The 21,180-nt window shown below is 54.2% G+C and overlaps 1 protein-coding gene and 2 long non-coding RNA genes across 8 annotated transcripts in view; 2 read left to right on the forward strand and 1 right to left on the reverse strand.

Moving 5' to 3' along the window:
- Septin9 (septin 9) overlaps window positions 1-21,180 on the reverse strand; it is a 194,355-nt gene that overhangs the window by 38,108 nt on the left and 135,067 nt on the right. The window contains exon 1 of one of the 6 annotated variants that reach the window (XM_045159751.1): window positions 782-931. The exons of 4 other annotated variants lie outside the window; for them this stretch is intronic. The gene's annotated coding sequence lies outside the window, so the exon portion shown is untranslated. Of the gene's footprint in view, window positions 1-130; window positions 300-781; window positions 932-21,180 lie in introns of those variants that run through there. One more of the 6 variants, XM_004655229.2, reaches the window with a different exon arrangement.
- LOC123463585 lies at window positions 138-4,691 on the forward strand. Its single transcript, XR_006638998.1, has 3 exons — window positions 138-268; window positions 2,224-2,344; window positions 4,211-4,691. It is a non-coding gene; the product is annotated as an uncharacterized LOC123463585 (long non-coding RNA).
- LOC123463586 lies at window positions 11,255-13,068 on the forward strand. Its single transcript, XR_006638999.1, has 3 exons — window positions 11,255-11,371; window positions 11,562-11,654; window positions 12,848-13,068. It is a non-coding gene; the product is annotated as an uncharacterized LOC123463586 (long non-coding RNA).

Consider the following 21,180-nt stretch of genomic DNA (forward strand, 5'->3'; position numbering starts at 1 on the left):
AGCTGGACGCTCGGGTGCCCCAAGGGCCGCGCAGCTCCAGGCCCCACGGTGCCCGGCGGGGCGGGCCCAACACCTGAGGGCCCCCGAGCCCCGAGCAGGGCCTGGAGAACAAAGAGCTCGGCGGACTCACCCCGGCAGCTGAGAGTCGGTGCGCTGGACTCGGGAGAGCCGCGGCCCGCCCACCGGGTCACATGGCTCCGAGCCGAGCCGAGGATCAAAGGGGCTTTGTGGCCGCGGAACAAGGAGCCTCCCAGAGCGAGGGGCAGAGGTAGGAGGGCCCGAGACGGCCTGCGGAGGGAGGCTCGGTGGGGAATTGCTGTGAGGGCTAGGGTGAGATGGAGAGGGGTGCAGGCTGTAGGAGGCAACGTGGGGGTCACCGCAGAGCCCCATCTGACATACCCAGGGGAAAGGCGGCTTGGTCCCTGGGGAAGAGCTCTGGGGGTCGCTGCGTGGACCTTCTTTTGCCCTCAACCTGCATTTACCAAAGTCTGTGCCCACCTAGAACCAGGGTCCCCTACCCTCCCAGCTAGGATGGAATACCACAGGTACTGCCCATGGTGCCCGCTCCACCCACGTGCCCAATAGGGCACACCCCCCCCCAAAAAAAAAAAAACCTGTTCTGATGACAGGCATGACAAAAGCCCGCAAGTCTGCAGGATTCTAGCAGGCCCAGCCACCCCCATGCTCCGATCCATGTTCTTGCCCCAGTGCTGGCTGGAGCCAGTGAAGGGGACAGACAGAGCAGGAGAGGAGGCAGGAGCCCCGGCTGTGGCTAGCTCACCCGGACTCTCTGCTCAGAAGCCTCAGGATTGAGACTGAAGCGCCGGCCGCAGCTCCTGTTCCTCCTTGGGGGCTGGGCAGTGAGTCACCAAGTCTCCTCCTCTCCCCCTCCCTGCAGGCTCCGGTGATGTGCTGCGACCCTGAGGGTATGGTCGGTCGAGGGGGTCCCCAGGGCGGGAGCTGATGCTGCTGGGGCCCAGCCTGCACACTGGGATGTGTCAGACCCATCTTGGCGCCCTAGCCTCTGACCTGGAGTGAATCACTCCCAGGTCAGGCATGGCGGCTGTGGCCTCAAGCCAAGCTCCCACACTAAATCGTGTTGGGGGGTGGGGCCGAAAAAGAGATTTTTGGCTGGCGACACCCTGGGAGGCCAATGGCTGATTTCCCCCAAATGACTTTCATCCCTGCCCCAAGGAAGAATAACCAGTGCTCCCTGCCCCCTCTCCCACCCGCAGCTCCAGCCATGACTGAGGCCAAGGCCCTGGGCTCTCACCCTGAACCAAACCAAATACCCCTGGCCCATCACTCACCATTTTTTTTTTTTTTTTTTTTTGCAATCTGTCCTTCTCCATCTATAAAATGGGCACCATCAACTCCAACCACACAAATTAAACCGCAGGCCGATCCAGGCCAGGGTGACCAGCCCTGAACACTCTTTGAAGTGACCCCCTCTCTCCACCATCCCTGCCCGGCAAAGGTCCTGCCACCCGGCCCAGGCACGCAGCTCTGGGGACCAGCAAAGACGATGGTGAAGGAACTCCTGCCTTACCCATGTCAGGGCTGGGGGCACTTCGGTGACGCTGCCCCCTGTTCTCTTGTCCTGTCCTCTTTGAAGACACAGGGCTGCCCTCCCATAGTCCCCTGTGAGCCTCTCGCTCTTCAACTCCCCTTACTTTGGTCCCCCAGTTCTCTGGGCTCCCTGCTGCCTGGGTACCACATGCTCAAGCAAGCCCCTGCTCCCATCCAAGCCCACTCTTCTGGGCCTTCCTCCAGATCCCGACCTGGGATCTGCTCTGCGCAATGTGGCATGTTGCTCTGGTAACTGACCCTCACCCGGTGCCCAAGGAGTGTCTCAGAGGATGAGAAGGGTGATCTTGGGGGACTGCTTCTCCACACACAACACTCATCCTTGGGGACTTCGGAGAGAGGGTCTCTGTCACTCAGCTCTCCCAGTCAAGAACGCAGCCTGGCAACCACCCACGTGCCCAGACAGCACTCTGGCAGAAAGCCCAAAGTCTAGGACACAAGTCACAGATGCAACCTTAAACTTACTGGTTGCCACATGAAAAAAATGTTAGGAATCGGGTGGTATTCATTTGGATGTGTTTTAATTGACCTAGAAGAGCCAAAATTTTATCAACTCAAGATGTAACCAACATGAAAATGACAGAGATATTTCACATATTTTTTTTTTTCCCTTTCTGTGCTACGACTAAAATGCAGAGTGCAATGGGATCTTCGACACTGCTCGGAGTTGGAACCAGCACTACATCAGGGGCTGCAGCCCACGTGGCCAGAATGTTGAGGTGGCAGGAGGATCAGGAATGCAAAGCCAAAGTGCAAGGTCAGTCCGGGCTATGTGACACCCTGCCTCAAACAAACAAATAGGGGCTCAAGAGAGCTCAGCCAGTGAAGTGACTGTGGGGCAACATGAGGGCCCGATCTGGATCCCTGGCGTCTAAGTAAATGCCAGGCATAACAGCATGTGCCTGTACTCCCAGCACGTAGGAGGCAGAGACAGGCAGATCCTTGGGGCAAACTGGCTAGCTAGTCTAGCCAAACTGGCGAGCTCTGATTTCAGTAAGAGAGCCTGTCTTACTAAAGTAGCTAGTCATAGAGAGAGATACCTGATGGCAATCTCTGGTCTCCACACGCATGCCCACGTGTACCCACACATATGAACATGTGCGCACGCACACACACACACACACACACACACACACACACACACACAAACAACTCAGCATCAAAGCCACTGAGCCCATGTCATTGTCCCCTTCCTAGTACTACCACCACCCCTAAGTTCACTGTAAGGAAGAGCAGAGCTTCTTAAAAATTTATTTGCTGGACATGTGACTCAGCACCATTCAGACTGTGCCAAAGCCACCATCGGTGTGACCAACCTAGCCCGCCCCCGGGCCGTCCCTTCTCATCCAAACTAGCTTGAGGAGGCCAGGATTGGGGTGCACCCTACCTGCAGCCAATCAGCCAGTGGTCTGGTCCACAGGGTACACTGGGCATTGCAATCCCCCCACGGGTGTGGAGCTCAGAACTTCCAGTGGAGGGTGCTGAAGCTTGGCGGTAACATGGCTTGGGAACTGAGAAACCACTGGGGGACAATTGTAAGAGGGAGTAGCAAACGAGCGGGCATTCAGGCAGAAACCCCAAGAAATGAGCAGAGCAAGGAAAGGTTGATGGACACCCAGGCTATTTCAACTCCTACCCTTCCGGAGCCTGAGTATCCATCCACGCACTGGCTTCCGCCCATGTATATCCTTCCAACAGCTAAGTCATCATGCTGTGTTTATTTATTTGAAAGTCACATAGAATTGCACTTAAAAAGGAATTTATAGAGACAGAAAGCAGGCTAGTGGCTGCCGGCGGGGCCTGGGGAGGGGTGACTCTTCAGGATGGGGGTTTCTGCCTCGGGTGATGAAAAGGTTTTGACATGAGAGCTGAACACGGAGCACACTGGATGTCGGGAATGGGGACGCTGAGGGTGTGTGTGTCACAACAGCACCATCTCGCCATGCAGCTCAGGCTGGCCTCCAACTCCAGATGCTCCTGCCTCGCCCTCCCGAGCACTGGAATCACAGCTATGTATCACCATGCCTAGCTGAAAATGTATGCATGTGCCAGGCATGGTGGTAGTGCCCATCTGTAATCCCAGCATTCGGGAGGCAGAGTAGAAGGATCACTATGAGTTTGAGGCCAGCCTGAGACTACACAGTGAATTCCAGGGCAGCCTGGGCTCAATATATATGCATTTAAAGAAAACAGAATTGTGAGTTAGGAACATGGCTCAGCGATTCAAGGGCCCTGTCTGCAAAGCCTGCTGGCTCAGGCTCAATTCCCCAGCACCCACGTAAAGACAACACAAAAAGTGGTGCATGTGTTTGATATTTACCTGTAATGGCAAGGGACCCTTGGCTTGCCCGGAACACTCATACGTGCAAATAAATGCAATATAATGAAAATTTTAAAGAATTGAATGTATCCTTTTCTTTCTTAACTAGTTTGTTTTATCCTTTTAGGCCTTAAACTATAAAGCAACCCCCCCCCCGCCACAATATATAACATGAGGCCTTGGGATGGGCCCCTCTGTGAGTGTGGTGGATCTGTCAGGGCAAGGAGGTTTGCAGACATGAATAAAGATGGTGACTAACAGGAAGAGCTACCCAGGAGGGTATCACCGATGTCCCGCCCACAGGGAGTCTGATCACAGCCCAGGAGGTGGCCAAGAGAGGCAGAGGTGGAGATTAGCAATACAGCCACACGTCAAGGGACTCCAGCAGTCACCAGAGCCGGAAGAGGCTGGGGACAGACTTCCCAGCACCCCTTGCACCCGCCCTGCTGACATACTGGCTTCAGCCCAGGAGTCTGAACTGACTTTGGACCTTCAGACCCCTAGGATGTGTGCTGCGCTGTGGAAAGCAGCCACGGAAGGTAGCATGTCCCCCTCGGGCCCACGGGAACGTACAGGTTCTGGGCACACACGAAGCCACTGGCACCCAGGCGGGAGCAGGGTGGCAAGGCCATGTAGCCAGTGAGGGGAGGGATCCTGGCTTGTCAAGCTGCTGTCACCCTTAGCGTGCCGGTGACCTGACCCACATACCAAGACTTGCCCCAAGGTGGAGGAAGTCCCCCTCACCCCCATTTACTGGACCCTCCTCCTTGTGTGACAGATGACAGCGGACCCCACAGCATCCTGGCACATGTGCCAGGAGCAGGTAACAAAGGAGGTGGGCAGCAGGGTGGTTCAGCAGGGGCTCCAGCCCCCCCCCCACACACACAGCCGGTGGGGAGAGGCGGCCAGCGGCCCTGGAGGCCAACACCTGCCAGGAGCACAGGACACCACGAACCACTCTGCGCAGCACCGCGCCGGCAGGAACTGGTGTGGTTTGCTCAGCACCCTCTTTCACACACACACACACACACACACACACACACACACACACACACACACATACTTTCTGGGCCCTGTACTCTTCTGGAAGGCAACTTGGCCACCACAGAGAGCCGGGCTGTGAGCACCGACCATACTTTCCTGCCAACTGTCTTCTATCCGCCCAGGCAACACCCCCATAGGTACAGCAGATGTTTCCCACCATATGCCAAGATGTGCCCCTCCTGTCCTTCCGTGACTGGCGCGGGGCTCTTGTGCTGGGGAATGGGCCAGCGCTTACAGATTTGCCCCAGGAGTCACCCGTATGCCTGCACGCCTCCCACACTTCCAAAAGCTGGCTGTATGTCCCTGGGGTAGGCAGGGTGGGGGTGGCCAAAAAAACGGCCCCAAGGGACGGGCCCCCTGCACATTCTATCTCTAATCAGAACGGGGACCTGCAGTGGGTCCTGGCTCTCCCCTGGTTCGAGCACCATCTTCCTTCCTTCCTTCCTGTTACCATCTGGGTCTAGGAGACCACAACATAGGCTGCCCGACCTCAGAGACAAAAACAAGTCCTGTCCTTAGACCTCCTCTGTCTCCTCCCTGAACAGCCCAACTTCTTATTCCACTCGCGGCTCACCTCTTCCCCAGCATCCAGTTCCTGGCCCTTGCCATCCGACCTCTGCCCATCACATATCAGGAGGGCTGTGGCAAGATTCCCACCCACCTGACCCTAAGGGAAGGGCTGCCCCCAGCACCTCGCTGCCCTTTACCCATAGACTCGGTCTCTGAGAGGACTGCCCCACAGCCCCCGCCCTCCTTCGTGTTTCTGATTCCAGCTCCTTCCTGGCTGGTTCCCATCCCTCCGGCCCTCCAGCTTGCTTTCTCCAGGCCACGCCCCTCTCCTACTCCCTCGGCAGCCCCTGCTCTTCCTTCTCTGGAGAACCCGTGGGCTTGAAGATCCTAGCGGCCATTGCCCTCCCCCCCACTCCCCGCCCCGTCTGGGACCCTCCCTCCCTCCCCTTCCTCCCAGCTCTGCTGCTCCAAGGCTCTGCCCATCCCCCAGGCCCTAACTCTGCTCTTCCACTGTCCTGAGCACCCCTTCCTGTCTCATCCCTTCCTTGGACCCTGCCCACTTGGCCAGTCTTTTCCCCACATTAACTTTAGGGGCTCCTCTGTGGCACTCTTCTGAGGACCCCTGTGACCTGGCAGTTCCACCTCAAGCTGCACTGTATTCTAACGAGCCTGCAGACTTCCACGGGACAAGACCGCATGTCTGTTTCCTCTTTAATTTTTTTTTTTTCCTTTTTCCAGGTAGGGTCTTGCTCTAGCCCAGGCTAACCTGGAATTCATTATGTAGTCTAAGGGTGGCCTAGAACTCATGGTGATCCTCCTACCTCTGGGATTAAAGGCGTGCGCTACCTCGCCCAGCTGCTTCCTCCTTTCTAAAAATGCCTCACCCTGCCCCCACCAGCAAGCAACACCCACTGTAGGCTTTTCTTCCATTTTGAAAAGCCATCATTAAGCAGGGCGCGATGGCACACATCAGTGATCCCAGCATTCCGGAGGCTGAAGCAGGAGGATTGAGTTCGAGGCCAGGCTAGGCTACACAGCAAGACCCTGTCTCAAACCAACAGGCTAGCGTGACATCAAGGATGTGTCTCCTAAATCACCTGATGCTACCTTAACTTGAAATGTGTCTACAGAAAATTCTCTTATCCTAGTGTGAAGATCACCTTGTAGATCAGCAGCTCTCCAGCCACAACCCAGGCACTCTGCACAACCCCCCACGGTCCCCTCCACCACGCACGACCCCCCACCATCCCCTCCACCACACACAACCATCCACAGCACCAGCAACTGGTAAGCAGACACACCATCAGGATCGTAAACTCACAACAAAACCATCAGTCCACAGAGTTCCATGACAAAGACCAGTTTCAAAGTGTGCCCAGAGCACCAGGACAGCCAGCCCTGTGGGCTCCTCAGCAGGGGCGGGAGGACGCGCAGGTGGGAACGCTCCAGGCTTCTGGGGAGGGAGGACGCACAGGTGGGAATGCTCCAGGCTTCTGGAGAGGGAGGACGTGCAGGTGGGAACGTCCAAGGCTTCTGGGTTGGGAGGGTGTGGGTGGGAACGCTCCAGGCTTCTGGGGAGGGAGGACGCACAGGTGGGAACGCTCCAGGCTTCTGGGGAGGGAGGACGCACAGGTGGGAACGCTCCAGGCTTCTGGGGAGGGAGGACGTGCAGGTGGGAATGCTCCAGGCTTCTGGGGAGGGAGGACGTGCAGGTGGGAATGCTCCAGGCTTCTGGGGAGGAAGGACGTGCAGGTGGGAATGCTCCAGGCTTCTGGGGAGGAAGGATGTGCAGGTGGGAACGCTCCAGGCTTCTGGGGAGGAAGGACGTGCAGGTGGGAATGCTCCAGGCTTCTGGGGAGGGAGGACGTGCAGGTGGGAATGCTCCAGGCTTCTGGGGAGGGAGGACGTGCAGGTGGGAACGCTCCAGGCTTCTGGGGAGGGAGGACGTGCAGGTGGGAACGCTCTGGGTACACAACTCCTTTCCCTTCCCATTCTGAAACCAGGACCAATGCAAAACCCAAGAGGCAAAATTCTGAGCCAAACCCTAAATGTTCTGGGGTTTCCAGGCCCAATGGGGTAGGGATTAAGTAAGTTAAAAAGGCAGGCTGGGGCTGGAGGAATGGGTTAGCAGATAAGGCACGCTTGCAAATCCAAAGGACCCAGGTCCAATTCCCCAGGACCCACATAAATCAGGTGCACAAGTTGGCACATAGGTCTGGAGTTCATTTGCAGTGGCTGAAGGCCCTGGTGCACTCTCTCTTTCTCTTTCTCTCTCTCTCTCTCTCTTAAATAAATAAATAAATAAATAAATAAATAAATAAATAAATAAATAAATCTTTGGGCTAGAGAGATGGCTTAGCAGTTAAGATACTTGCCTGCAAAGCCAAATGATCCAGGTTCAATTCCCCAGGACCCACATAGGCCAGATACACAAGCTGGCACATGCTTCTGGAGTTCGTCTGCAGTGGCTGGAGGCCCTGATGGGCCCATTCTCTCTATTTGCCTCTTTCTCTCTCAAATAAGTAAAAATAAAATATTTTTTAAAAACTTTAAAAAGGGGGGCATGCTGTTTGGCTTCTAGAAGTAGGCTTGGAAAACCCACAGTTCTCAACCCTGGCAGCATGGCACCCAAAGGGGCTAGGACCCCCCAACACACCCATTGTGGGCATGACCCCTGGTGCATCCAGGAGGGCTCATGTGCCACTGGGGTTAAGAACTCCTTAGGACCAAGTGATATACACATGTGTACATACCTGAACCATGCCAAGATACTCGTGACATGGACAGCTGAACGTGATGGAACAGGGAGGGGTCCAAAATGCTCATGTCCCTGAGTTTAACCCAATCTGACTGATACAGAAATGAGCAAGCGCTGAGCACAGCAGAGAACAGAGGACAAGGCTTGAGGCAGAAGGCCCGGGGAGACCCACATCCAGGGGCCCTGGCCAGTTCGATGGACAGTACTTAAGTACTGCTGCTCTGCCAGCCTTGGAAGGGGCAAAGAGGACACCTGTGAGGTGCCCAGAAGCTGCACGGAGGCATAACAACAATTTTGAGCTCTTGCATGGAGGCCTCACAAAACTTTTGAGTCCCCCAAGTCCAACATCTGCCTGCAAACAAAGCCTGGGGAGCCCTGCTGTCCTCTGAAGACCTTGACTGCCAGGAATTCCTGACCTGGGACCAACCAGACACAGCCACCCAGCTATTGTACCTCCCTTTCTCTAGTAGGAACTGCAACTGTGCACCCCAAATTCACAGCCATTTAGAGTGTGCCAGATTCCCCCCTGGCCTGGTGCTATTGGTTACATTTATTCATACATTTATTCAGACTTTGAGGTAGGGTCTCATTCTAGCTCAGGCTGACCTGGAACTTACTCTATCCCAGGCTGGCCTCGAACCCAATCTTCACGACTTAGCCTCCCAAGTGCTGGGATTACAGGCATGAGCAGGGCTGGAGAAATGGCTCAGTGGTTAAAGGTGCTTGCATACAAATCTGATGGCCTGGGTTCGATTCCCCGGTACCCATGTAAAGCCAGATGCACAAGGTGGCATATGTGTCCGAAGTTCCTTTGCAGTGGCTGGAGGCCCTGGCCCGCCCATATTCATTCCCCCTCTCTCTCCGTTTCTTTCTTCTTGCAAATAAATAACAACATTAGAGGCATGAGCCACTACCCCAGGCTTGCTCCATCCATGAGTCACCAAGGTCTCGGGCCTCCAGCACGCAACGCTCCACTCATCCAGGCAACAGGCCAGGTGGCAACAGGTCAGAAGGGCTGAGTTCAAATCCGGCTCCATGCCAACTTGCTGGGAGGCTGAGTACATCTATGCCCTCTCTCACCACCCCAGGTCCTGCCCGTGCTGAACTACCCTGGGCAAGCTTTGTACCCCTGGGACGGACTTTGTCCTACTACAACAGGGACAGAGAGACACTGGGAGTGGAAGAACGACACACTGATCACCGCAGGGGCCTCCTGGCCCCTGGGCTGGACAGGAGGGTGAGGGGTGTGGGCAGAGGCAGCTGGGAGGAAGGGAGCAGCCATCAGCGCTCACAGACTGAGGCTCCACGTTGAAGTGAAACAGGAGGGAGAGGAAGCAGCTCCTGCCCGTGGCCGTGCTGCGTCCAAAAGATCTAGGCATGGTCTCTGCACACCTTTAATCCTAGCACTCGAGAGGCAGAGGAAGGAAGATCACTGTGAGTTCGAGGCCATCCTGAGACTACATAGTGAATTCCAGATCAGCCTGGGCTATAGTGAGACCCTTCCTTGAAAAACTAAAAAAATAAAAAGAAAAGAAAAAAGAAATATTTTTTAAAATTACTTATTTATTTATTTGAGAGCGACAGACGCAGAGAGAAAGACAGATAGAGGGAGAGAGAGAGAATGGGCGCGCTAGGGCTTCCAGCCAGTGCAAACGAACTCCAGACGCGTGCGCCCCCTTGTGCATCTGGCTAACGTGGGACCTGGGGAACCGAGCCTCGAACCGGGGTCCTTAGGCTTCACAGGCAAGCGCTTAACCGCTAAGCCATCTCTCCAGCCCAAAAGAAATATTTTTATATATTGGCAAGGAGAACACTGGGCATGGTGGCACATGCCTTTAATCCCAGCACCTGGGGGGCAGAGGTAGGAGGATCACTGTGAGTCCGAGGCCATCCTGAGACTGCATAGTGAGTTTCAGATCAGCCTGGGCTAGAGCGAACCAGATGAGGTGGAGCCAAATGGGGGTGACCTACTAGCACCTGGTGAGGGTCTGTGACACTTAGGGACAGGAAGAGTCCTAAAGAGACCAGACATAAGCAGGAAATAGACATCATAGGAAAGGGGACCCCCCCACAAGAGACAAAGGCCTGGACACAAGCCCCGGAGGGTATCTGGGAAGAAAGGAAGAGGGGAAAGCCCAGGCTGGGGGTATGCATGGTAGATGGCAAAGCAGTATAGGATTTTCCACGGTGGGCCCAGGGGAGGGCAGGGAGATCACTGAGATCACACTGAAGGGAATTGCTCTGTCAGTCCAGGATGGCTCAGTGGGTAAAGGGAGCTTGCTAAACAAGCATGAGGACCTGAGTTCAAATCCCTGACGCTCAAGTAAAATTGCCCAACTGTTAAGCTCCAGGAACACCCAATATTGACCTCCACATACATACATGGACACATGTGCCACACACATGAACATGCACACACACACACACACACACACACACACAGGAAAAAAACACAGGCATGTGCCTGGCTCTAGCAAGCTGCTGGGGACGGGTGGAGTGGGACCTTGCTGTACTTGATGGCAAGGTGACCAGGAAAAGGGCCATGTAGGTGGCAGGTCCCAGGTCTGCTTACTCTGAGTGAAGCCCTGGAACCTTCTTACCACCAAAGAACACAGTTGGCATGCGCAGCTGGAAATCTAGCCTGTGCTCCTTGCATGACGCTGGGCCTGTGTCCTCACTAACCCTAACATCTGGCTCAGCTACACAATTCTAAATCTAAAGGGAAAAAACGTGGGCTGGAGAGATGGCTTCACAGTTAAAGCATTTGCCTGCAAAACCAAAGGACCTTGGTTCGATTCCCCAGGACCCACATAAGCCAGATGCACAGCTGGGCACATGCATGTGGAGTTCGTTTGCAGTGTCTGGAGGCCCTGGCACACCCATTTTTTCTCTCTCTCTCTCAAATAAATAAATAAAATATATATATTTTAAAAAGTCACAAAGAGGAAGTGGATCCTTCAGGCCATAGCCTCACCTTCATCTGTAAAAGGAGAACTAATGGTCAGTGTGCTCCCGGTTTCTTTTGTGACAGTGGAGGGAAGAGAACTTCCTTCCAGACCTAGCCGGAAGGATCTAGAAGCACCCAGAACCTTCCAAAGCTGCATCCACACGAGGGAGATCATTCCTCCAAGGTGTCCAGTGCAGGATCCCAGGTAGGTGTTTCCGGCTTCCCTCTCGTCAAATGACTACAGAGTCAGTGACTAAGGCCATGCTGAGTTGTCACCTAGCTGGGCCAGGGGTCAGAAGTCCAACTCAGTCTCTCTGGGCTGGTCAGGGTGTCTGCAGACCATCTGACCTTCACTGCGGGCTCCAGGGGAGAATCTGTTTCTGGTCTTTTCTCAGCTCCGGGAGCTTCCTTTCCCTTTGGCCTTTCTCACGCTGCCCACTGGGACACACCGTCTACTCTGAGGGACCCTTCCATGGTGCTGGGCCCAGGTGAGTCACCCAGGACGCACTCTTTAAGGTGTGACCCCAATGTCCACTGCCATATCCCTCCCGAACAGCAGACTTCAGACTACACCCCAGGCTCTGCAGTGACCAGGCCCCGCTAGACGGTCCTAAGAGAGCACGGGAGTAGGTTTCTAAGCCCTGAAGCTGGGTGCTTGGCTCACATCTCTGTTTCCTTTAGGATGAGGGGTGGGACATCAGGGAACTCCCCTTGCTGCCGTCACATGGGGTGAACACACAACACACAACATTTGGAGCCAGCACAGATCTGCGATGAACTGTTCCTTCATCACCAAGTAGCCTCATCCCAAGAGCCTTTCAAATCTCTCTGTCCCTCTTGGCCACCAGGGCCGGAGTCTGCATGCAAGGAATCTCCAGGACTGTCTGAGCTCCCACCCTGGCCCCTGGCTGGTCATGGCCCCACACACCACATGTGAGCAGATACCTCAGCCGGAGGTGTCAGATGAAAGGGTGGAAAGACGGAAAATTAAGGGACCACGGACAGGAGAAGGAGCCCATCACCCCAGAGTCCGGTGGAAGCCTCTCACCAGCGGAGGCCACGCATTCCAGCACAATTAGCAAAGTTTACTCTGAAGGCTGTCTCACAGAAACGATATTCTTTCTCTCTTTTTTTTTATGCTTTTTTTAAAATACATTTTTTTAAATTTATTTGAGAGAGGCAGATAGAGAGAAAAAGAAAGAGAATAGGCATGCCAGGGCCTCCAGCCACTGCAAATGAACTCCAGACACATGTGTCATCTTGTGCATCTGGCTTACATGGGTCCTGGGGAATTGAACTTAGGTCCTTTGGCTTTGCAGGCAAGCACCTTAACCACTAAGCCATCGCTCCAGCCCCTTTTTCTTTTCCTTCCTTCCTTCCTTCCTTCCTTCCTTCCTTCCTTCCTTCCTTCCTTCCTTCCTTCCTTTTTTTTTGAGGTAGGGTCTCACTCAAGTCCAGGCTGACCTGGAACTCACTCTACAGCCACAGGCTGGCCTTGAACTCATAGTGCTCCTCCTACTTCAGCCTCCTTGTACTGGGACTAAAGGTGTGGGCCAGCACACCCAGCATAATATTCTTTTTATGCAGAGAATATTTCAGATAAGGATATTAAAATAGCAATGAGGTATGCTCAAAGCCTGAGTGTACGTGACCTTCAAGTATGGCCTTTCTTCTTTCCCAGATGTGAACCTACAATTTTCTGAGACTCTCACAAACAGGACTAGAAGTTTCCTTTACAGTAAAAACACAGCTTGAGTCTCTAAGCAACCCTTGTGACTGCGTTGCACGGTATCAGCCTGTAATCTTGTCCAGCCCACCTTGGGAGTCACCTATGATCTCCCTGAAGGCCCTCGGCAACGCTTTCACATGAAGCTTCGGAACTGCACATGGCTGCTGGAAAGACAGTGCACTCAGGACCCGCGTGAGCAGCATTGGCCCAGGCCCAGGTGTGTTCTTTCATAAAAAAATATATATATTATTTCTTTATTTATTTATTTGAAGGAGGGAGAGAGAGAGAAAGAAAGAGAATGGGCACACCAGGGCCTCCAGACACTGCAAACAAACTCCAAACACATGCGCCCCCTTGTGCATCTGGCTTACATGGGTCCTGGAGAATCGAACAGGGATCCTTTGGCTTTGCAGGCAAGCGCCTTACTCACTAAGCCTTCTCTCCAGCCCGAACTTCTGTTCTTAACTCTATTTTTATTATTTGGGGGGGTTTTTCGAGGTAGGGTCTCACTCTGGCTCAGGCTGACCTGGAATTCACTATGTAGTCTCAGGGTGGCCTCGAACTCATGGCGATCCTCCTACCTCTGCCTCCCGAGTGCTGGGATTAAAGGCGTGCGCCACCACACCCAGCTCCTATTTTTATTATTTTTATTTATTTATTTGAGAGCGACAGACAGAGAGAGAAAGAGGCAGAGAGAGATAGAATGGGCGCGCCAGGGTCACCAGCCACTGCAAACGAACTCCAGACACGTGCGCCCCCTTGTGCATCTGGCTAACGTGGGTCCTGGGGAATCAAGCCTTGAACCGGGGTCCTTAGGCTTCACAGGCAAGCGCTTAACCGCTAAGCCACTTCTCCAGCCCCTGTTCTTTTTTTTTTTTTCATCATTCCAAAGTTTATTATTTTTAAACCGGCACCATCCAAAATTGTACTATTTTCTTTTCACATCTGCCTTTTTCAGGATGTTTTGCAACAGGGAAGTATGTCTTCAACCCTTGGTCAGAAATTTTTGCACTCCAGGGACTTTACAGTGAAGCTGGTTATCAAAATGGACAGGCAACAACCTTCAAAATTAAGTGGCCAGTCAGGGGTTCATAAGCACAATATTCATCAGCAATCTGGAAACTGTTCACTTGGCACCTCTACGCAACATCTCGGACAATCCAGTAAACCTCAGCGCCATTGCTCCTACAAAATCCCAAGCAGCTCTGCCATCCGTCATAAAGCCAGCCCCTGTTCTTAACTCTATTAAAAATCTTTTTCTTGCCGGGTATAGTAGCACACGCCTTTAATTCCAGCAGAGGTAGGAGGATCACAGTGAGTTCCAGGCCACCCTGAGACTACATAGTGAATTCTAGGTCAGCCTGGGCTAGAGTAAGACCCTACCTTAAAAAAAAAAAAAAAAAAAAAAAAAATTTTCTTGGGCCGGAGAGATTTCTTAATGGTTAAGGCGCTTGCCTATGAAGCCTAAGGACCCAGATTCAATTCCCCAGGACACATGTAAGCCAGATGCACAAGGTGGCCCATGTACCTGGAGTTTGTTTGCAGTGGCAGGAGGCCCTGGCATACCATCTCTCTCTCACTCCGTTCACTGTCTCTCAAGTAAATAAATAAATAAAATACGATTTTAAAAATATTTTTCTTGGGTTGGGAAGATGGCCCAGCACTTGAAGACGCTTGCTCACAAAAGTCTGACTGAGGTCCAGGTTCAAGTCCTCAGGCACCTGCATAAAGCAGGATGAAAAACGCTGCATGAATCCAGAGCTCATCTGCAGTGGTGAGACCCTACGGCACCAACACGCACATAAACACAAATAAAACTTAAATGTGTAATTCCTGGGTGAGTATGCATGTGTGTGGAGACCGGAGGATGACCTCAAGTGTCACCCTCAGGAACAAAGTCCACCTTTTTGTGAGTCAGGGTCACTTCCTCGCTTGGAGGCCGGGAATCCTCACGTCCCGGCGCTGGGATTCGCAGGGTAACACTCCACACACACCCTGCACTGTGAACACGGGTTCTGAGGATCTGACTCAGGTCTTCACACTCGTGAGGGAAACGCTTTACTTCACACCCACCCACGCTGCTCCCACCGGCTTGTTCTGAAATTCTGTTCTGAAGCTAAGTCAAGAGTCCAGGCTTCACCTGAGTGGAGGCCTCTGAACACTGTGGGGCTGGGTCTCCACTCCACCAGTAATGCCAGGGGCGATGCCACCTTCTGTGCACATCCAGCGCAAGGTGAGGGCTCACTGACCTGGGGCACTGGCGGGGAGAGCTTCGTGAGGAGTCTGGCTGTCCTATGGGTCTGCAGGGTGACAATGCAGGGGACAACAAGACATGTCACCAACTCCCCTTGGCTCTGAACAGGTAAGTCTGTCCAGGCCCCACTGGGTGACTCAGGGTGGCTCTCCTGAACAGGTCACTGGGCAGGCCAGGCCCACAGTAGTAGTGACTGCTGCCCCATTTCTTATATCCTCTCACCAGAGCCATCAGGAGGCAAGGCAGCTATGCCCCTCACCTCGTCCTTCACAGGTAGGGAGGCTTCAGGCAGCCTCCTGACCTCCAGGGGTGTCCCACCTCACTAAGGAGCCCCAGAAGGATGAGCCCCCCTTCCTGCATGGTAGAGAACGGGAGTCACCCCCTCCGGCTCCCCGGGGAGGTGTGGGAAGTGAGGGAGGCGGGCAGGGCAGTGCTCTGCTGACAATAGGGTCACTGGTCCTGGCCCTGCCATACAGCAGAGGCCTCTTCTCCCAGGCTCTGGCTTTGCGACCACTTCCGCATACCCTGTCTTGCTCCCCCGGCCTTAGTCCTGCTGAGGCCAGACAGCTGGGTGCCACCGAGGAGCCCAAAACCACAGCACCCTAGCAGCTGCAAGCTGGAGGCAGCAGGCTGTGCTGTCTGGCCTCGGGGAAGCCACTTCACCACCCTGGGCAATCTGTGTGCGTCCGAGTCTCCTGAGTGCCTCACCTCCTGCACCTTCCACACTAACTCCTCAGTATCGACAAGACACGCGGAGGCTTTCGGTTTGGTTTTTTGTTTGTTTGGTTGGTTATCTTTTGTTTTTAAGACAGGAACGTGCGTGCTGGAGAGAGAGCTTAGAAGTTGGGGCTCTTGCCTGTGGACCCTAAGGACCCATGTTTGACTCTCCAGATCCTACGTTAGCCAGGCATACAAAAGTGAGGCAAGCACAAGGTCACACATGCCCACAAGGTGGCACAAGCTTCTGGAGTTCGATTGCAGTGGCTGAGGCCCTGGTGTGCCAATTCTCTCTCTGCTTTGTCTCTCTCTCTCCCCCTCTCTCTCTCTCTCTCTCTCACTCTTGCTCTCCCTAAAATAAATAATAATTATAGTAATTTTTTAAAAAGACAGGAACTTGCTATGCAGCCCTGGCTGGCCTGGAGCTCATAACCCTCCTACTGCAGCCTCCAGAGTCCTAGGATTACAGAGGAACCAACCATACCTGCCTGGGGGATATTCCTGTTCTGACCCACTTTGGCCTGTTCCTGGTTTTTTCAGCCATAGTGGTGACTAGGCTCATCCTACAGAAGACCCTGGTGGCTTTTGGTTACTCCCAAGACAGGGGAACTGGCACATGCCCACATCTGCCTAGGCTTCTAGCCAGGGGTGGCTACAGCCCCACAGGAGGCAAAAGGAGGTCAGGGTCACTCCCCTGCAGGGGCGAGATTCCAGCCTGAGGCTCCAGGGGCAAGGGCCAGCTGCAGGCACAGGAAAAAGGAAGCAGGACCTTCCCCTCGCCTCCCCCACTCCGCAGCTCGGGGCCAGACCTCAGCTCCGGGAGAGCCCACCCCCATCCCACCTCCAGGGAGAAAGCGGAGAAAGCGAGGCCCTCAGCGCTGCCAAAACCCTGTAATGAATCCCACATCCAGCAGTCCTCCTCCGGCTCCAGGAACCCTCCCTCCACCTTCTGGCTGCACTCTGAACAGCTGGCCGGCAGAAGATGCCCGAGTTGAGCACGGAGAGGGGCCTAAAGAGCCCAGCATCCCACCCACCCCTTCCTCCGCAGATAAGGCCCCTCGGTTCCGGCCCTCGCCCCAGGAAAGCTGCAGAGGGCGGGAGGCAGATCAGTGTTAACCCTTCCCAGAGCTGAGGCAGTGGAGGGCGCACATGCACACACACATGCACACGCACATGCACACGCACTTGCACACGCTCGGTTTGCTAATTACACTGGGCTCGGGAGAACGTTCTCACATCCTGCCCTGAGTGCTGTGGCCCACAGAGAAGATTTCGCAAGTGGAAGATAGAAGATCCTTAGAGGCCAGGTTGGCCAGCCACACAGAAGCACGGCTCAGAAGCAAGGGCTCAAGTATCCACAGGGTATCCTAGACTCACAGTGACAAGTACGGTGTCCCACCCACGAGGGCCATGCGCTGACCTCCCTCAGACACGGAAGACAGCCAAGGAAACAAGGAGGACCAGAGAGACAGCCATGAAACCTCTCACCAGAAACACGCTTCCTATAGTGAAGGCCGCCCACCCTGTGTCACCGTCATCGAGTAGAGATGCCATCCTACTTCCGGTCAGGTATTGGACAAGCAGCCCGCAGCCCCCCCAGCTTCTCTGGTAAGGACAGACAAGGAGAGAAGGCACAGCTGTATGGGGCAGAAGCCCTGCCACTAAGCTGCTGCGTGACTCAGGCTGAGTCCCCACACCTCACTGGACCACTTGTTTTCCACCTTAAGAGGGAGTATTCGTTTGCAGTGGCAAGAGACCCTTGCACGTTCATTAATGCACACATGCAAATAAATAAATAAATATGGCTAGAGAGATGGTCTAGCAGGTAAGGTGCTTGCCTGTGAAGCTTAAGGACCCATGTTCAACTCTTCAGATCCCACGTAAGCCGGACACACAAGGTGACACATGCACAAGGTCACACGTGACTAGAGTTCGATTACAGCGGCTGGAGGCCCTGGTGCACCAATTCTCTCTCTCTCTCTCTCTCTCTCTCTCTCTCTCTTGCTCTTGCTGTCTTGCATTAAAAGAAGAACAATAAGGAAGAGGAGGAGGAGAAAGAGGCCAGTTTGTTGGACTTGCCTCAAAAAATAAATAAACAAATAAAAAGAAAGAAAGAATTTTCGCTAGGTGTGGTAGCACATGCCTTTAATCCCAACACTAGAGAAGCTGAGGTAGGATGATCACTGTGAGTTTAAGGCCAGCCTCAGACTAATTCCAGGTCAGCCTGGGCTATAGCAAGATCCTACCTCAAACCCCCTACACACACAAAGAAAGAAAAAGAAAAAGCCAGGCGTGGTGGCGCACGCCTTTAATACCAGCACTCGGGAGGCTGGAGTAGGAGGATTGCCTTGAGTTCAAGGCCATTCTGAGGCTACAGAGTAAATTCCAGGTCCGCCTCAGCTAGAGTGAAAAGTCTGTTGGCCCAGGTTCAATTGCCAGATCCACAAAGTGGCACACGCATCTGCTGTTTGCAGCAGCAAGAGGCTCTGGTGTGCCCATTCTCTTCCTCTCCTCTCCTCTCCTTTCTTTTCTTCTCCTTCTTCACCTCCTCCTCTTCTCTCTCTCTCTCAGCTCAAATTAACCCATCTGTCTACCACATTGAATAGCTCTGTGTCCCTGGGCAGGTTCTTTAATCTGTGCCTTCGCTTCTTCCTGCATACAATGGTAATAATAATAACAGAATGGACCTGGCAGGGCTATGGTATTCAATGAAGTATTCTTTCTAGTAAGGAGTCCTTAAGATGTTTTAGGTAGTAGGAAGCCCTGGTTACCATCTGCAGGCATGGTTAGCCTTAGTCTTCCCAGCAGCCTTTCAGCAGCCAGAGCCCACCTGCACACGACGGAGCTTGTCTGCTCTCAGAGGCCAAGCAGGGTCGTCCAGGCTAGTGCTGAGATGGCAGAAAAGGGCGAGCGGCCTCCTTCCTCTGAGTCCCTGTTCCCCCAGCAGTGGCCATGGCAGGAGTCCTGACTTAGTTCCAGAAAGCCACCTCCCTATGAATCAGGATCCCAGGGGCCCACGCGTGAAGACACTGCACCTTCTCCCCATGACCTACTTGTCCTCAAAGCCATGTGTCTTTTTGCCACTCCAGCCCGGCTGTGCTCAGTCCCCAAGAGCAGACACCGGCCCTGCAGCCTAGCCACGGTGCTCACGCGAAGCCTGCGGTCTGAGGTCTGACCAGTGCCTGCAAATGTCTGTCCTACGCTGCGGCCATGGAGGGCTCCAGAGCGAAGCAGGCCCCGCAACCACGCAGAAAACTGGGCGTGTTCCACAAGCCCAGGAAAGGACTGGCAAACCTGCAATGCCCCCAGAGACCTTCCGTTGGTATATGCACGCCACCAGCCTGCTTTCTTTACCTACCTATGTTCTGGGGAGAGGGGCTGAGAGGTAGACATGATGTAATGAGGTGCAGAAAGTCTGAACAGGGTGACCTGAGCCACACAGTCGATGAGTGCTGAGCCCTGGGGGCCAGTCTTGCCTCAGGATGTGCCCAGCCATGTTCCAAGGAAACTTCCACAGAAGTTTCCAGGTCAGCTGAGGCTACAGCAAGAGCCTACCTTTAAAAAAAAAAAAAAAAGGAAGGAAGGAAGGATTTTCTTTAAGTGAGGAGCTCCAGTTGGGGACATGGCCCAGCAGTCGCTTGCAAAGTCAGCCAGCCTAGGTTCAACTGCCAGATGCACAAAGTGGCATGTGTGAAGCTGCTGGACAGGGCCAGGGCCTCCTGGAGACACCCTCAGAGCGCCAGTCCACATGCACCAAGCCCAGAACCTTGGACAAGTGAAAATGGGAACGCACTCACAACGACACGACACGGCCCTCACTCCTGACAGGCAGGACACGGCGATGCCCCCCCCCACTCATCAGCAAGTGATCCCCTTTCAGGCAGTCCTCCAATGACAGCGGAAGGGCTTAATCACTACCATATGGGAACGGGAGGGGGGTAGCACAGGAAGCTGGGAGGGTGGGCTGGGGGGCCAGCGAGCTATAAAGGGCAGGGGGAAGCCCTGACTGGATGGAAGGGAACAGCACCAGCTGGCTGGTCAGCCCCTCCTCTTCCTCTGCACATGCACCCCCGCAGGCAGCCAGGCAGCTGGTCACATTTGAGCCGCAGCCCAACCCCTCTTGGGCCCATGGAAGCCAGGAGGTCACTGCTCCAAGCAGCTGCCACTTCCGGGGAAGCCAGGGGTGGGTGAGGAAGCAACTGGAGCCCCATTCCTTCTGGCTCACAGGGGACAAGAGCAGCTTGGGACAGGAGAGGGACACAGCACCAGCCTAAGTGAAAGGCACCTAGTGCTGCTCCCCCGACCACGGGAGGGGCCCCTGGTACACCCTGCCGTGTCACCCTGGTCCAGCCCTGCCCTGCCCTAGGCCCAGAGCCACAGTGAGTTTCATCTGGTCACCAGTTCTGGTGTCAGGTACCAGGCAGCAGCTGAGAGGCAAAGCTGCCCTGTGACCACACAGGGGCTTCTCTAAGGGTCTTCTGGCTAACGGAAGGGGCTCACAGGAAGGGGTTATGCCAGTGCAGGCCACCTCAGTAGGGACAGGGTGGCCGGGGACAGCAGGAAGGGGTCTTCCATAGCATGTTTGGGACGCCCAAAACTCAGCAAATTTCCCTGTACCTGAAGCCAGTTAATGCTGCATTTTTTGCTATACAGAACCCTACGTGGGGCTGGAGAAATGGTTCAGTGGTTAAGGTGCCTGCCTGCAAACCCTAATGACCCAGGTTTGATTACCCAGGACCCACGTAAAGCCAGATGCACAAGGTGGTACATGTGTCTGGAGTTTGTTTGCAGTGGCTGGAGGCCCTGGTGCTCCCATTTTTCTTTTTCTTTCTCTCTCTCTCCTTGCAAATAAATAAATAAAATACAATTTATAAAAACCCAAGGTGCCCTGTCAGAACGGGAGGAGGGTAGAAGCCATGGGAAAGGAGGGACTTTCTTGACTTGTAGTGCCTCTGTTCCTCTTCAGAGCCAAGGGGGACAGGGGCTCCTGTGAGAACAGGGACTGTGGTCTGGGGCTGCGGCTCCCAAGTCAGCAACTCTGTCCTTGTGGTCCATCCCTCTCTAGATGGCTTCCAGAAAAAGCATTCCATCCCGGGTTATCTGTCAGCATCCTCGGATCCAAGAGTATATTCTCAGATGGGGAAGTGCTATACAAGCCACTGAGTAAGTGTGTGGGGCACAGCTCCTGCTGCCTCTGGGCACTTCCCCTGCCCCAGCCCGAGCCCTCCTTAGGCTGCGGCCACACAGCAAGAGCTCCTTCCTCTGCCCCTGAGATGGGGGATGCACAGCAGCAGGGTGAGGAGCCTCCTGGAGC

This window comes from Jaculus jaculus, chromosome 9 (assembly GCF_020740685.1).
Source record: "Jaculus jaculus isolate mJacJac1 chromosome 9, mJacJac1.mat.Y.cur, whole genome shotgun sequence".
NCBI classification, from domain to species: Eukaryota; Metazoa; Chordata; class Mammalia; order Rodentia; family Dipodidae; genus Jaculus; species Jaculus jaculus.